Source organism: Solanum stenotomum, chromosome 8 (assembly GCF_019186545.1).
Source record: "Solanum stenotomum isolate F172 chromosome 8, ASM1918654v1, whole genome shotgun sequence".
NCBI classification, from domain to species: domain Eukaryota; kingdom Viridiplantae; phylum Streptophyta; class Magnoliopsida; order Solanales; family Solanaceae; genus Solanum; species Solanum stenotomum.
This window is the reverse complement of record NC_064289.1, coordinates 17,155,401-17,173,529: the sequence shown is the minus strand read 5'-3', so window position 1 is coordinate 17,173,529 and position 18,129 is coordinate 17,155,401. Positions and strand designations below refer to the sequence as shown.

Genomic DNA, 18,129 nt, shown 5'->3' with positions numbered 1-18,129 from the left:
TTGAAATCTATTTATTTCATGTAGGATGAACAAGAAAGAGGACATGTAGCTTCAATTATTGAATGTTACATGAAAGAGTATGGAGCTTCAAAGCAAGAGACTTACATTAAATTTCAGAAAGAGGTCACCAATGCATGGAAGGACATAAACAAAGAATTATTCCGTCCAACTGAAGTACCAATGTTTGTCCTTGAACGAGTTCTAAATTTTGCACGTGTGATAGACACATTATATAAAGAGGAAGATGGATACACCAACGCCAAAGGCAAACTTAAAAACATGATTAACTCGATACTGATTGAATCAATCAAAATATAAATATAATGATGAAATTGCACCTTCATCATTCAAATATTAAGAGCAAAATAAGGCATATACAATAAATTCAAGACCTTTAATATGCTATTCATAATATATGAGCTGTTAATTCATGGGGAATGTTTGAAATAAACAATAGTTGTTTTTAATTTACTAAGCAAAAGTGTGGTAGGTTTGCCTTTTTTCTGTCATGTTCATTTTTAAAACATATACAACACTTGAGTTGTATTAAATCTTGTTTTATTTCATTTCCAGCTTGTTTGGATGATTATTAATTATCATCACTTTAAAATGCATCGTAATCGTATTGTATTTGTATTGTATTGTGGTCATAATAAAGTTTGAATAAATTGTACCTTTGTTGCGGTTATATAAATTTTTTATTATTTAGTTGGAGTCATGTATTGTACCGTATGATAATTATTTAACTTACTAAAACTCCCATCATTGTTGTAAATATTAGATTCTGTAATAGGAAACAATCAAACTAAACAACAATTACAAAAAAAGTCAACTAGATGTGCTGATTATGACTCGTCAACATTTTAAGTTATTAATCCATACCACTCCTAATGAAATTAATCATAAAACTAAATTCGTTCACTAACAATGATATTTTTGAAGAATGAAAAAGTCTCACAGTGATGGTTTGGACAATCCTATTCTTTTGGGCTCACTTTAGGGGTGTGACTTAAGCCCAAAGCCTAATTTTACATGATATAAAAGAAGGACCTATCTCAGCCAATATTGTATTTCCAAATTAATTTATCCATGCTTCAGGTGTTCAATGTTTTTTTAATTAAATTGTTTCCAATGATCATTGATATGAAAAAGTTACATCTTGGAGATTGGCATACAAATCTTAATACATTATCATATGGTAAAGGTAAAGTTAGATAAACTCAAAAATAGTAACACAAAAAAATGGAGGGAGTCTAAGTTAGCTATGTAATGACTCGGAAGGTCCCTTTTGATTTTTTTTTATAAAATTATCATTTTACCCCTCCCAATATTGATTTCTAGTCCTTTTTGATTGATTTTAAAATTCGTTTCGAGTTTTGAGTGAAAAGTTATTAATTATGAAAATTATGGAAGTTTGGAAGGATAAAGTTTGTTAAAAAGCGGTTTTCGGTGTCTTTTGGAGTTTCAAGTCCTAGAATGAAAATTCATCGATTCTGTCAACTCTAGAATGTGGAAATTAGTCTAGGAGAGCTGCCACAGAGTATTTTCGTGGATTTAAAGTCCTAAATTGGAAATTATTGAGATTTTAGCCTTTGGGTTGACTTTGGTCAACATTAAGGATTCAGATGCTCGGTCAGACTTTCGACAGTTCCATTGGATTCAAAGAATGATTTTAGGTCTAGGAAGAGGTCTTGGTTGAATTTAGAGGTCCCGATCTTATGTTATGGTCGTTTCTTGAGTTTTACGGGTTTCGGGTCAAGGAGACCTAGGATTCATATTTTGATGGTTCCATTGAGTCTGAAACATAAAGTTTAGTCTTGTTGCATATTTGGTCTATATGAAAGAGATTCCAAACCAATCTCGAGGGTCATTTCAGACATATTTTATGCCTTGTCTGATTGTTGGTTTGTTGTTTCTAGTGTAGTGTTAATTATTTTTCGCAATCGCGTGGATGACTTTCACGATCGTGAAACTTTAGGGTTCTGGTCATCACAATCGAGTGGAGGTTTGCGTGATAGCGATCGTCAAACTTAATGAGTTGACCCATTTAACTCAACGCGATCACGAAACTTTGGTCATCGCGATGAGAATTTTATACCCAGGCAGAATATTTTTAAAATTGGGGTTTCAACTTTATTTCATCATTTTTTTAGTTTTGGAAGCTTTGGTGTGGCGACTATAACAAGGTTATTGAGAAGAAACGGTTAGGTAATGATTTCTAACCTTAAATCTTCATTTACCTGTTATTAATGAATTTAAGTGTTCAAATTAGCATTTTTGGAATGGTAATTTGGAATTTCTTCAAGAACCCAAAACTTGATAAAATGATGATTTTGAGTTAAATTCTTATCCGTTTTTGAAATGGTTTTCGCCAATAGTTTCCAAGTGACTTGGATACTGTATTCAGTAATGATTTTCGGATTCAAACCTCATTTTCAGAATTGGGTTTTTGAGTTGATTTGACCCATTTTTCAAATTATATGATATGGGTGTTGTTATTTCTGTAATATTATTGTGATTACCTGTTGGATTAGATTGTGTGGCCTTGGACATTGTTCGAAAAGGAAAATCTCACGTCTCAAATTGATTTTTGATTGAATTAAGGCAAGTGTTAAGGTCACTAGATGAAGCACTTTGAGTTCCAAAAAGAACTAAAGAGAATTCATTCAAGTTATTTCTAAGATTCTTTATGTTTTGGGTCAACTTCAATCGACCGTAACTTTCAGTATACGATGAGCTGGGTGGCCCATAAGATATCAAATAAAAGGTCTTTAGATTATCTTTCCATCCCCAACTAGTTTGCTAAGTTTTGAGTTCGGATGAGTGAGATGTGCCCTTTTGAAGTTAGGTTGTCCAGTTAAGGAAAGTTACCCAAAAATATGAGGGGTATTTTGGTCTTTTCCTTACCCAACCCGATTTAATTCATTTTGAGTAAGGTTTTAGGAGCCTAAACTGATTTGATTCAGTTTAAAAATCCTAATATACACTTAGGGTTTTAGAAGAGAGTTTAAGAGGAGAAAAGAGGAGAAAAGAGCAAAAGGTTCAAAGCGTTCATCGAGTTTTTCTTGCAAATCGAAGGTTATTTCGCCAAGGGTTTAATCCCTAAGAGGTATGTAAGTTCTCATAGTATTGGGTTCATTTACCCACACGCCAATCATGTTATTTTTAGCGAAATTTCGTTCTTGAAGTTGAAGAGTTTGAGTTCTTATTAGTTTCTTGAAGTATTGTTTCCATTCTTGAATTAGAATGGGTTTGATGATTTGTTGAGATAATCATTGCATTTTAAGAGTTATTTTTTAGTAGATTCTTGTGTACTTTGGTTGGGTATTCGAATCTAATTGATTGGGGAAGAAATCATTCGATTCTATGTGAGTTAGGGTTCGAAAATGTGAAAGAAAAGTCGTCGGGGTTTTTTGGGCTGGTGCTGGTGCTGGTGCTGGTGCGCCGCCCCAGTAGTGTGCCAGAAACACTTGTTTGTAGGATGAGGGCTGGCGCCCTGCGCTAGTCTGTGCACCAGTGTCTCTTGCCCCTACCCGTTCTCCGTCGCTTAGTCCGTCTGAGCTCTTTCAAAGGGTACCTTTACCTGTCTTAGATTCTAAACTACTTCTAAATATCTAGAAATCATTCATAATATTAACCATAACCTTTAATTCATAATTCAAATTCAAGGTATAGTTAAGAGTGAAGTCTTGAGAGTTCTTCAGAGTTGTTTGAGAAAGTCTCTTTGAGTCTTTTCGAGGAGTCTTTTACAGTTACTTATAAATTGTTTCAAGACTCGAGTAAGTGTGTATGAGAATGAGGAGGATGTATTCATGAGTCTACATTATCATCACGAGATCATTCATACCATAAATCATAACTCTTGAAGTCATAATTCATATTCAAGAGAGAGAGAGTTAAGAGTAGAATTCAAGAAAGTCTTTGAGTTTAATTGTGAATCCTTTGAGATCAACTATTGATTTGAACTATGTTTTGAGGAAGTAAGTATGAGAATGATAAGATTCGTATACATGAGTTCCATATTGTTATGTAGACCCTCGAGTCGAGTCGTTCATGCCTATAAATTCTGTAGGAACTTCATAAATTTAGCATCTTTGACAGGAGTAGTATCTTTAAGTTCTAAGTTCTTGAGCATTGAGTTCCTAATCCCTTTTGAGATTACATTTCTAATCATGGGACTATTACATGCTACCCATGAAGTTCTTGAGTTGAGTTGTTCATGCCCATAATGTCGTATGAACCCTATGAGTTGAACATTCTTGAGATGAGTAGTATCATGAAGTCCTTGAGTTGAGTTGTTCATGCACATAATTCTGCATGAACCCTCTGAGTTGAGCATTCTTGAATTGTGTAGTATCATTGAAGTTCCTGAGTTCTTGAGTTCTTGAGTTCTGAGCATTGAGTCCTATGTATGGTTTGAAAACCTTGAATTGAGTCGTTCACGTCCATAATTCAGCATGAACCCTATCTTGGGAACTCTTTTACAAATTTTTCTAAACTTGTTTTAAAACTTTAGTAGTTGAGTTTGAGAAAAAGTAGAGTTGAGTTCATTTTCTTTAAAATGATATATGGGAACTAAGTATTCCCCAGATTAAATGTTTTCACATTTAAGATAAGAGGAAACACCGATTTCCAAATTTTTTTTTAGCAGTTTTGAGTATCATCTATTTTAAGAGAAAGACTTTTGAGTAATAATCTGAAAACACAAAAAATGTTATGTTTTTAAACATATGAGCTAGTTATATTTTTGGGAGTAGTATTGAGCACCGATATGGGGACGAGTTCAGATAACTCAAAGTTCTCATAAACCTTGTAGCCAATGTGGGTAGAAAGGGTCATACTTTTTAGATGATTCCTTAATGCTTTTTAGCATAGACTAGTGGTTCCACTTAGTAGTATGTTATATACCCTAACAAAGTATAGGACAGTTCTGGTAGCGTGGCCTAGACGTTGTATCATCAAATAACTCATAGTGATGGTTGTCGGTTAGAGAATCTCCCACAGAGTTTATTTCATATTTTCATATACAAACAGAGTTATTTTGTATCTTTGCATACAAACTGAGTTATTATTGTATTCTTCAATACATTGAGTTGCTATCTACTATTTTAAAAGCTTTCCATATATTGCATCTTTTATTGTTGCTTTATCTTGGGTTGAGTAATCCAGAGTTGAGTATCCAGAGTTAAGTATATTATTATTGATTTGAGCACTATTTCTCTGAGTTGAGTTGAACTATGTTTCACAGAGTTGAGTATCTTATTATTGAGTTGAGCCCTATTTCTCTGAGTTGAGTTGAAATATGTTTCACTGAGTTGAGTATCTTATCCTTGAGTACTTCTGAGTAACTTTGAGTATCCTTGAGTATTCCCTGGGTTGAGTTGAGTTGAGACGAGGTAAGTGTGTTACTTTTCCATCAGTTCAAGCTTATGTTTGCTTTAGAATTCCCCTTACATGCTCGTAAATTCCATGTTCTGATGCCATTTGGCCTGCATCGTTTAATGATGTAGATACAGGTAGCTAACATCTCGCAATTTGAAATAGCTAGGAAGAAGCTAAGAATTTGAAATAGTCATTTTCGGAAATAGTGACAAATCTGGAATTTGTTTAAGTAAGTTAAAGTGAGTTTTTGGTCAATTTCAAACAATCATAACTCCTAGATCAGGATACTTTGGGTGTAGTTCCAAATATGGTTGGAAAGCTCTTGGACTGATCGTTCCAACGCCGCCAAGTTTGCACGATTCCGAGTTTGTATGAGTCAGTTATCCCCTTTGGAAGTTGGGCTATTGGATTAAGGAAATATCTAATCTGGAATTTTAAGGGGTATTTTAGTCTTTTCATTTCCCTATTATTTTAATCCGTTTTTAGGAGTTTAATATGGGTCAAATCAGATTTTAGTCAGTTTTAGAATTTGAGATTTCACGCTACGGCTAAGGAGAAAGGAGAAGAGAAAAGAGGAAGGAGAAAAAAAGGGCAAATTCATCAAGATCGATCAAGAAAGTTGGTGTTTCGCCAAGGATTTACTTCTATCAGGTATGTGAAGCACTCATAACGTTGGAATCGTTCTCCCACGTGCCAAGCATATTAATTTCAGTTTGGATTCGACCTAAAAGAGTTTGAATATTGATGATCTTGATATCTATTCTTGAATTCATATATTGTTCTTGAATTTGACTGAGTTGGGAAGTTTCTGAGTTCGTTACGTCACATCATAGAGTCGTTTCGAGTAAGGTTCATAGTTACATTTGCTGGGTATCTATATCGAAAAGTAGTTTGAGAAAAAGAACCGAGTTTGGGTGAATTGGGGTTGGAAAACGAAGAAGAAATTTCGTCGGACAAAATTAAAGGGTGGTCGCGCGTCGCACGCCTTGTGCACAAATTTGAAAAATTTTGCTTTGCGTCGCGGAGCTGACATGGAGCGTTCTGCCTAAAAAGATATTTTCGAAACCGAAATTGCATTATGCCCCCGTGTGCGGACCCACCTTCAAATCTTGATTTTTGTTTTTTTTTTTCTCATGTTTAGCTATGTAAAATCATTTCTAAACAACATGAGATCTTTCCAAACCCAAATCTTAATCCTTGAATCCATAATTCAATTCAAAGATCAGTTAAGAGTCAAGTCAAGATAAGTTCTTAAAGTTTTCCAAGAGTCTTTCACAAATGTTTTAACTTTGTTTTAAGACTTAAGTTTTGAGTTCAGTAAAGATGTAAAGTTGAATTCTTTTCTTCAAAGAAATATATGGGGAGTATGTATTACCGAAGAGATTTAAAAATGGTTTCACATTTAAATAAGAACAGAAACTGAGATTTCAAAAGAGACTTCGGGCTAGTTTTCAGAAAAGAGTAATAGCTTTCTAAATTAAGCAAGAAGGGAAACTGAGATTTCCAAGATAGCCTTTGAGCTAAGTTTTTCACCACTAATCTCAAATCACAGAAGAAGTATGTTTTTTTTAAAAATATAAGAGCTAGTATATTTTGGGAGTAGTATTGAGCACTGAATTGGGGGCGAGCAAAAGTTTAGATAACTCACGTCTCCATAAAATGATGTAGCCACCATGGTAGAAAAGGGTCATCCTTTTTAGATGAACCCTTTTCACAAAAGACTAGTGGATCCACTTAGTAGTTTAGGTCTTATACCTGTGGCAAGGTATAGGATGCGCTGGCAGCGTAAGGAAGATCGTTGTATCATTACTATAGCTCTTAAGTGATGCTTGTCGGTTAGAGAAACTCCCACAGAAGTTATTGTATTTTTATATACAGCAGTTTATTGCATTTTTACATACATTTCAGAGTTATGTTGTATCCTTGTATATACACAGAGTTGACATCACATTTTAAAACAACTTTTCTTTATATTGCACTTGTTTGAAACTACTTTATATTGAAATAAGTTTAGTTAAGTATTCATGAGTTAAGAAGAGCCAAGGTAAGTGTTTCTTTCAGATTCCCTTTCAAGCCTATGTTGTTTTAGCATTCCTACTCGCATACTCATACATTCAATGTACTGATGCCAGTTGGCCTGCATCATCTTATGATGCAGACACAGGTAAATATGATCAGCATTCTAGCGCACCGTTGATCCAATGAGCAGTTCAAAGTCAGTCGGTGAGCCTCCTTGCATTCCAGAGGATCTATTTTCATTGCTTTCTTGTTAGTTCATTAGGATGTTGTGGGGTTATCCTAACATCTATCTCAATTGTTTAAGAGGCTTCATAGACAGTCAGATGTTGGTCCTTCGAGTCTTTTCATTATCATTTCTTATTGTTAAGACTTGAGTTGTCACTTTTGGCCAAGTTGAATGTTTGACCTGCGAGTTAGGCATGTTTTGAATAGGCTTTCTTGGGCGTTTCTTTCCCTGAGACTTGAAAGAGGCTAAGGTATGGGAATTTCTAACAATTAAGCAGGATTCTCTAAGTGTGCATGAGTATATGTTGAAGTTCACCCAACTATCCCGTTATGCTCCGGAGATGGTTAAGGACATGAGGAGTAAAATGAGCTTATTTGTTGCTGGGTTGGGCTATCTATCAAGGAAAGTGGGCCGAGCAGCAATCCTTATTGGAGACATGGACATTTCGAGGTTGATGGTCTATGTGCAGTAGGTAGAGAAAGAGAAGCTAAGAGATAGAGAGGAGTTCAAGAACAATAGGGCTAAGACAGGGAATGAGTTCGAGCAGCTAAAGAGTAATGCCAACCGGTCATCATTCCAATAGAAACAGAAGGGCCCTGGTCTATCATCTACTAGTGCACCTACACCTAAGAACAAATGTGAGTACAATAATCAGAACTTCAGAGCTAAACCTGCTTTTTCTCAGGGTAGTGTGGCGCAAGGGGGTAGTAAGCCTCTTTCCTGCGCCAAGTGTGGTAGGAACCACTTAGGTATTTGTCGTGAGGGCTCCACCGGTTGTTTCAAGTGTCGTCAGACTGGGCATTTCATGCAAGACCGTCTAGAACAAGCAAGGAAATGGTAATGGGGGCAATAAATCCCAGTCTTCGTCAGTTGCTCCACCAGACTTGGCTTCACCTAGTGGAGCTACTTTTGGTACTGGCGGAGGAGCAAACCGCCTCTATACTATCAACAGTCGCCAAGAGCAAAAAGATTCGCCAGATGTTGTCACTAGTAAGGGAATGTGATATTCCAAAGACAACATTCAGGTTTCGTTATGGTCACTATGAGTTTCTGGTCATGTCATTCGGTTTGACCAATGCACCTGCAGCGTTCATGGACCTTATGAATAGAGTCTTCAAACCTTATTTATATATGTTTCTTATTGTCTTCATTGATGACAAACTAATCTATTCAAGGAATGAAGAAAATCATACTAGTCATCTCAGAATAGTTCTTCGGACTTTGAAAGATAAGGAGTTATATGCTAAGTTCTTAAAATGTGAATTTTGGCTTGATTCTGTGGCGTTCTTTGGCCACATAGTTTCCGGTGATGGAATTAGAGTTGATACCCAAAAGATAGAGGCAATGCAGAGTTGGCCTAGACCCACATCTCCAACTAATATTAGGAGTTTTTTGGATTTGGCTGGATATTATAGAAGGTTCGTAGAGGGGTTCTAGTATATTTCATCCCTTTGACCAAATTGACTCAGAAAACAGTTAAGTTTCAGTAGTCTGAAGCTTGTGAGAAAAGCTTTCAGGAATTGAAAAAGAGGTTAACTACTGCCCAATATTGACCTTACCAGAAGGTACGCAAGGTTTTGTGGTGTAGTGTGATGCATCTAGAGTTTGATTGGGTTGTGTGTTAATGCAGAATGACAAAGTTATAGTTTATGCCTCCAAACAGTTGAAAGTTCATGAGAAGAACTACCAAACCCATGACTTAGAATTGGCTGTTGTAGTATTTGCTTTGAAAATATGGCGCCATTATCTTTATGGTGTTCATGTGGATGTGTTCACCGATCACAAGAGCCTTCAGTATGTGTTCACTCAGAAGGAGCTCAATCTCAGATAGAGGAGGTGGTTAGAATTACTCAAGGATTATGACATGAGTATTCTTTACAACCCAGGTAAGGCTAATGTTGTCGCTGATTCGTTAAACAAGTTGTCTATGGGTAGTACTGCCCATGTTGAGGAAGAAAAGAGAGAGTTAGCAAAAGATGTGCATAGACTTGCACGCTTGGGAGTTAGACTTATGAATTCCACAAAAGGAGGAGTAATGGTGATGAATGGGGTTGAGTCATCATTAGTGTCAGAAGTAAAAGCCAAGCAAGACCAAGATCCTATTTTTCTTGAATTTAAGGCAAATGTTCATAAGCAAAAAGTATTAGCTTTTGAACAAGGGGGAGATGGTGTACTGAGATATCAAGGTAGATTGTGTGTACCAATGGTGGATGGACTCCATGAGCGGATCATGGAAAAGGCTCATAGCTCCAGATATTCCATTCATCCGGGTTCCACAAAGATGTATCGCAATTTGAAAGTGGTGTATTGGTGGAATAGTATGAAGAAGGACATTGCAGAATTTGTTGCTAAGTGCCCAAATTGCCAACAAGTTAAAGTAGAGCACGGAAGGCCCGATGGTTTGGCTCAGAATATAGAACTTCCGTAATGAAAGTGGGAGATGATTAATATGGACTTCGTCGTAGGTTTATCAAGGTCTCGCAGGCAGCATGATTCTATTTGCGTGATTGTCGACATAATGACAAAATCAGCCCACTTTTTGCCGGTAAAGACTACCCATTCAGCAGAGGATTATGCCAGGTTATATATTTAGGAGGTGGTAAGGCTTCATGGAGTCCCAGTCTCCATTATTTCAGATAGAGATGGACAATTTACTGCATAGTTCTGGAAATCTTTTCAAAAAGGTTTGGGTTCAAAGGTGAACTCAAGTACTGCCTTTCATCCTCAGACTGATGGGCAAGCAGAGAGCACTATTCAGACATCAAAAGATATGTTGAGGGCTTGTGTGATTGATTTCAAAGGGAATTGCCATGATCACCTACCTCTCATTGAGTTTTCTTACAACAACAGTTATCGCTCTATCATCCAAATGGCTCCTTATGAAGCTCTTTATAGGAGAATATGCAAATCTCCTATTGGATGGTTTGAAGTTGGTGAAGCAGGGTTGATAGGACCAGATTTAGTCCATCATGCTATGAAGAAGGTGAAAGTGATTCAAGAGAGGTTGAAAACGACACAGAGTCATAGAAATCCTACACTGATGTCAGGAGAAGGGTGTTAGAGTTTGAAATAGATGATTGGGTATATTTGAAAGTTTCACCCATGAAGGGTGTTATGAGCTTTGGAAAGAAGGGGAAACTTAGTCTTCAGTATATTTGACCTTATCGAATATCCAAGAAGATTGGCAAGGTAGCTTATGAGTTGGGGCTACCACAAAAGTTGACCATGGTTCATCCGGTGTTTCACATCCCCATGTTGAAAAAATGTATAGGCGATCCTTCATTGATCATACCAACTGAAAATATTGTGATCAAGAATAGCTAATCTTATGAGGAGATTCCTGTTCAGATTCTAGATCGCCAATTTCGCAAGTTCAGAACAAAAGAGGTAGCATCATGCAAAGTCCTTTGGAGGAACCAATTTGTTGAAGAAGCTACTTGGGAAGCTAAAGAGGATATGAAGAAGACATATCCACATATCTTTGAATCCGAAGAAAATACAAACCAAGGTACTAATTCTCTTCTTAATTGTAACACCCCGTATCTGAAAATAGACCAGATTCCAGATTTTTGGCGTTGCAGGTGGCACTCACGGGCACCATCCATGGACCTTAGGAGGACCCATGGTCCGTCCTGCAGGTCCGTGGTTCGTGTCAGCAAACTCCTCCAGAACTCAGCCAAAAATCCGGCCAAGTGTTGACCCACGGTCGGACCTACGATTCGTAGGTCAGGACACGGACCGTGGTTCGTGTACGTGGATCGATGCCCCTAAAGCCCAGCTTCAATCCCGATTGACGGTTTACCAGCACAGACCGTCATTCGATGCATGGTCCGTAAGTCTGACGTAGGTGAGGGTAGCAGCCAGTTAGATGAAAATTGTGATTGGGTCAATTTCAGATGGTCATAAGTCTTATCAGAAAAGAAATTATGTGTCCCATAACCTATGATATGATAGATAATTGAATCGTCTTTCCAACGCCACCGAGTTTGCTAAATCCGACCTCCGAGTAAAAGGTTATGCTCGTTTTAATGAAGCCCTGTCGGGCAGACTCGACCGATGACTCCAATCGACGGACCTTCGATTGACCTACGGCCCGTCAGTCCCGTCCATCGGTCACTCTAACAACAATTAAGTCAGGGGTCTTTTGGTCTTTTCCTATTTTGCTTAACCCCTAAGATATGTCGTTTAGACCCTAAATCATGAGGTTTTAGTCAGTTTAAGCCTAGAAACATAACTAGAATTTACCTAAGTCAAATCATAAATCAAAATTTAGAAAATTAGAAGCAAGAGAGGAGGAAAAGGTCAAGAACCCTAGTTCAAGGACTCAGCAAGTTTTCTTCAATTCCATCCCAGAAATCAAAAGATTTCTCTGTGAAATTCGTCACCGGGTATGTGGGATTTCACTAGTGGGTTCCTTTCGCCCATTAGGTCCCTAGAATTCAGTCAGATTCTTGATTCCATGATTATGAACAGACCTAGGGTTTCTAGATTTTAAACAGATAATCATGAATTTAGTTATTTAAATATTCCAAATCAGATTATCATGTTATTTCTCAGTTTATTGCATGAATTTTAGAACCCTAGCTATGTATTTCTTTAGTTCTTGAATTACACATGCTAGGTCAGATATTTCAGTATTCAGTTATACATGCCTCAGTTTATGAATGCATCATTATCAGATTAATTGTTGCATTCTCAGTTTGCATGTTCAGTTCGAGCTATCTAGTATTTACATAAATTCAGTCATAACCAGTTAACTACTTAATTCATTGGGAGTAGCATAATACCGAGTTGGACTAGGGTTCAGCGTACCCATATAGTGCTAGAAGTACGAGCCACGTAGGTGTAAGTCCCCTCTGTGGGCAACATCAGTTTAGTGATCACGCCAGCATGTCTCTATACCTCTGGCAAGGTATATTGGGTCCTCTCGATGGGGTGTATACATTGGACTCCACATTTAGCTCATGTGGTTTTATGTCGGTTATTAATAGCTCCCACAGTTTAGTTAGACTATATTAAATTGACCACATTTCATTACAGTCAGTATTCAGTCTCAGCATGTTATAAATTTGGTCATTACATTCAGTTAGCTCAACATTTAGTATCTATATCATGTTCAGATTATTTCATTGTTTTATTGCTTTGTTCAGTTATATGTTATTTCAACTTTACTCGATCCTGCATGATCAGTACCTTTCAAGTACTAACGCATACTGATGTAGGTTCAGGTTATCAATATCTAGATCATGCTTAGATCGGTTCCCGATCTCTAGTCAAACATAATTACTGGTGAGTTCTCATTCTCCGAGGACAATAGTCATAAGTTTCTTTTCAGTATTTTAGTCCTTTAGTTTCAGTTTTGCTAGACTTAGTTGGGGTCTGTCCTAGCATTTCTAGTCAGTTTAGAGGCTTATTTCAGACATAGTTAGATTCAACTTAGTATTGAGTTAATATTTTCTTTGTATTAAACTCGTCAGTTTTCATTAATCTCAGTTATAGTATATGGGTATTTCCCATCTTTTCATTTTATTTATGATTTAGCTTCCGCATCAGTTTATTATCTTTTGTATGCTCATGATCATACCAGTAGGGTTAGCTTGGGATCACTTGTGGTCCTAGGTCCCGTGTCTGTGTCTCGGGGGTAGCTCCGGGCATGACAAACTTGATATCAGAGCACTAGGTTTAAGTGTCCTAGGATATCTAAAAAGCCGCACTATGTAGAGTCCTTTTCATGGGTGTGAAGTGTACCACATCTAATGAGAGGGAGGCTACGAGGTGTTTTAGGAAAACTTCACTCTTTTTGGTATTCTTATTGTGCCTTGGTATGATCTCTTTTCTAATCCATCGTTTTGCGCTTAAGATCATGCCTCCTCGTAGGGCTTACGCCAGGAGTGTGAATGCCAGGAATGTTAACACAATTCCTCTACTCCCAGACCATGAGGTTAAGAATGAAGAGTTTCAAAATGCGATCCAACTATTGGCTCAGAGTATGACCAACAAGAACAATTAGTGGGTTCCAGTTCCTACTAATAAAAATGGTGGATCAATGGCATCTAGTGTTCGAGATTTTGTTAGGATGAATTGGCCTGAGTTTTTAGGGTCCCAAGTTGGTGAGGACCCACAAAATTTCATTGATGAGGTTAAGAAAATCTTTGGAGTGATACAAGTGACTGGAAATGGTAGGGTTGAGTTGGCATCCTTCCAGCTTAGGGATGTCACTCACATATGGTTCACTTAATGGAAAGATTCAGGGGCTAATTTATCCTTTATGACTCCCTATATAGTAGTAATCTTAGATGTCAGTCCAAAAACTCTCTCAAAACCCTTCTCAGTCTCTACTTCAGTCGGTGACCCGATTATAGCTAGACGGGTATACAGAAATTGCCCTGTCACAGTCTCTCAGAAAGTCACCTCAGCAGATCTTGTAGAGTTAGAAATGGTAGACTTCGATATTATTCTAGGCATGGATTGGTTACATTCCTGTTATGCCTCAGTCGATTGTAGAACTAGGATTGTTCGTTTTCAGTTTCCAGACGAACCAATCTTAGAATGGAGGGGTAGTAGCTTAGCGCCTATGGGTCGATTCATTTCTTACCTTAAGGCCAGAAAGATGATCTCTAAGGGTTATCTCTATCATATAGTTAGGGTTAAGGATTCTAGTTCCGAATCCACAACTCTTGAGTCAGTCACTGTAGTCAATGAGTTTCCAGAAGTGTTTCTAGATGATCTTCTTGGAGTTCCTCCCAAAAGGGAAATAGACTTTGGAATTGATCTCCTTCTAGATACCCAGCCTATCTCTATTCCTCCTTACAGAATGGCTCCAGCTGAGCTTAAGAAATTGAAAGAGCAGTTGAAAGACCTTCTAGATAAGGGCTTCATCAGACCTAGTATTTCGCCATGGGGTGCACCAGTGTTTTTCGTAAAGAAGAAAGATGGTTCTCTCAGAATGTGCATTGACTATAGACAGTTGAACAAGGTCACAATTAAGAATAAGTACCCTATCCCCAGGATTGATGACTTGTTTGACCAACTTTAGGGTGCTAGGCATTTCTCAAAGATAAACCTCAGATCAGGTTATCATCAGCTTAGAGTCAGAGATAGTGACATTCCGAAGACAGCCTTCAGAACTCGGTATGGTCATTACGAATTTGTAGTTATGTCATTTGGACTAACCAATGCTATTGCAGCTTTCATGGATTTGATGAACAGAGTGTTCAAGGAGTACTTAGACTTGTTCGTTATCATCTTTATTGATGATATCCTCATTTACTCTAGGAATGAGGAAGAACATGCGAGTCATTTGAGAGTTGTTCTGCAAACTCTCAAAGATCACCAGTTATTTGCAAAATTTAACAAGTGCGAGTTTTGGTTACAATCAGGTGCCTTCCTTGGGCATATTGTGTCTAGTGAAGGAATTCAAGTAGATTCCCAGAATATAAAAGCAGTGAAACAATGGTCCAGACCTACCTCTGCTACAGATATCAGAAATTTCTTGGGTATAGCGGGCTATTACAGATGGTTTGTGGAAGGATTTTCATCCTTAGCCTCACCATTAACTAGGTTGACTCAGAAAAAGGTTAAGTTTCAGTGGTCAGATGATTGGGAGAAAAGCTTCGCAGAATTGAAAACTAGGTTGACTACAACTCCTGTCTTGACTCTACCAGAGGGTTCAGATGGTTGTGTGATCTATTGTGATGCATCCAAGGTCAACCTAGGTTGTGTGTTGATACAACGACGTAAGGTTATAGCTTATGCTTCTAGACAGCTTAAGGTACATGAGAAGAATTATCCGACTCATGACCTTGAACTTGCGGCAGTGGTGTTTGCACTCAAGATTTGGAGACACTACTTGTATGGTGTTAATGTAGATGTGTTCACAGACCATAAGAGCCTCCAGTATGTATTCACCCAGAAAGAGTTGAATCTTCGCCAGAGAAGGTGGCTTGAGTTTCTCAAAGAATATGATATGAGTGTGCATTACCATCCAGGTAAGGCGAATGTAGTAGCAGATGCTCTTAGCAGATTATCCATGGGTAGTGTAGCACATATTGAGGAAGAAAGAAAAGAGCTAGCAAGGGATGTTCATAGACTTGCTCGCCTAGGAGTTCGCCTTATGACCATATCAGATGGTGGTGTAACGGTTCAGAATGGGGCAGAATCTTATTTGGTAGTGGAAGTTAAGGAAAAGCAAGAAAGTGATCCGATATTACTTGAACTAAAGGGTGCAATCTATCAACAGAGAGTTGAAGTTTTCTCCCAAGAGGGAGATAATGTGATTCGCTACCAACGTCGATTATGTGTTCCTAATGTGGGCGAGTTGAGACAACATATTCTTGCAGCAACCCATAACTCTAGATACTCTATTCATCCAGGTGGCACTACGATGTAACGTGATCTGCAGGAAGTCTTTTGGTGGAATGGTATGAAAAGAGTATAGCAGATTTTGTGGCTAAGTGCCCCAATTGCCAGCAACTCAAGGTAGAACATCAGAAACCAGAAGGTATGACTCAAGAGATTGACATTCCTACTTAGAAGTGGGAAGTGATCAACATGGACTTCATCACAGGTTTACCTCGTACTCGCAGATAGCATGACTCAATTTGGGTGATTGTTGATAGGGTTACTAAGTCTTCTCGCTCTTTAGCGGTCAAAACTACAGATTCGACAGAGGGTTACACCAAGCTTTACATTAATGAGATTGTAAGGTTGCATGGGGTTTCTTTGTCTAACATCTCAGATAGAGGTCCTTAGTTTACCTCTAATTTCTGGAAGTCATTTCAGAAGGGTCTTAGCACTCAGGTTAACCTTAACACAACATTTCATCCACAGATGGATGGTCAGGCAGAGCGTACCATTCAAACCTTAGAGGACATGTTGAGAGCTTGTGTGATCAACTTCAAGGGTAGTTGGGATGATCACCTTCCTCTCATTGAGTTCACCTACAACAATAATTACCATTCCAGCATTCAGATGGCCCCTTATGAGGCATTGTATGGGCGTAGATATAGATCTCTAGTTGGTTGGTTTGAAGTAGGTGAAGCAGCCTTGATAGGACCAGATTCGGTCTTTGATGTTATGGAGAAATTGCAACTCATTAGATATAGACTTAAGACTGCCCAGAGTCACCAGAAGTCTTTTGCAGATGTGAGAAAAAGGGAACTAAAGTTCCAAGTTGATCATTGGATTTTCTTGAAAGTGTCACCTATGAAGGGGTTGATCAGATTTGGTAAAAAAGGGAAGCTCAGTTCCTGATATGTAGGCCCTTACCGGATCTTGAAAAGGATTGGTAAAGTGGCTTAGTAGTTAGAGTTGCCAACAGACTTAGCAACAGTGCATCCAATCTTTCACATTTCTCTTTTGAAGAAGTGTGTGGGTGATCCAGCATCCATAGTGCCATTAGAGAGTGTGGCCGTGAAAGATAGTCTCTCGTATGAGGATATACCAGTTGAGATTCTCGATGGTCAGGTTAGAAGGTTGAGAAATAAAGAAGTCGCTTCATTCAAGGTTTTGTAGAGGAGTCAGTCTGTAGAGGGAGCTACTTGGGAAGCAGAAGCAGCCATGAAGTCCAAGTATCTTCATCTCTTTCCTTCCGATTCCGTTCCAGCTTGAGGTAATAGTTCCTCATCAGTTTTTCAGCCATTCATGCATAAATTCAGTCTTAGAATCATGTTCCTTCAGTTTGTACTAGCATTCTCAGCGTATTTGCATGTTCTTGGAACTTAGTTCAGTCAAAAATTCAGTTTTCAGTGTTTAGTGGTAGGGATTGCAGCCCTCTCCCTCCATTTCATCTAGTTTAGTCTTCATTTGAGGATGAATGGTCCCAAGGGGGAGATAATGTAACACCTCGTATCCGAAAATAGTCCAAATTGCAGATTTTTGGTATAGCAGGTGGCACTCACGGCACCATCCACGGATCGTAGGAGGACCCATGGTCTGTCCTGCAGGTCCACGGTTCGTGTCAGCAAACTCCCCCAAAACTCATCCAGAAATTCGACCAAGTGTTGACCTACGACCGTACCTATGGTCCGTAGGTCAAGTCACGGACCATGGTTGCTGATTCTAGGGCTTAGATGAATAAGTTTCTCTATGGAGTGTCAGACTTAGTGAAAACAGAGTGCAGAAATGCTATGTTGTTGGGAGACATGAACATCTCTAGGCTCATGACTCATGCTTAGCAGGTTGAGGGTGATAAGCTTAGGGAACATGCTAAGGAGACTAAGAAAGCAAGAACAGGTAACTATGAGTATTCACACCAGAAATCGGGTGGTGGAAATCGCTCGTATTTTCAGCAGAAGTCTTCGACTCCAGCCCCTTCATCAGCTAGTGTTCCATCCCCCAGGTTCTGTAATGATCAGAAAGGTAGGGCGTCAGGCTCTAAGTCTCAAGGTAGTGTTTCAGGCACCAAAACCTACCCAACTTGCCCGAAATGTAGTAGGAACCATTCGGGCGAGTGCCTTGCAGGTAAGGAAGGATGTTTGGGTGTGGTCAGTCTGGTCATAGAT

The 18,129-nt window shown here is 38.4% G+C and overlaps 1 protein-coding gene and 1 pseudogene across 1 annotated transcript in view; one reads left to right on the top strand and one right to left on the bottom strand.

Moving 5' to 3' along the window:
• Window positions 1–18,129, bottom strand: part of LOC125874446 (uncharacterized) — a 341,050-nt gene that overhangs the window by 198,085 nt on the left and 124,836 nt on the right. The gene's annotated exons all lie outside the window — the stretch shown is intronic.
• LOC125872248 (protein OBERON 2-like) overlaps window positions 13,491–18,129 on the top strand; it is a 9,604-nt pseudogene continuing 4,965 nt past the window's right edge.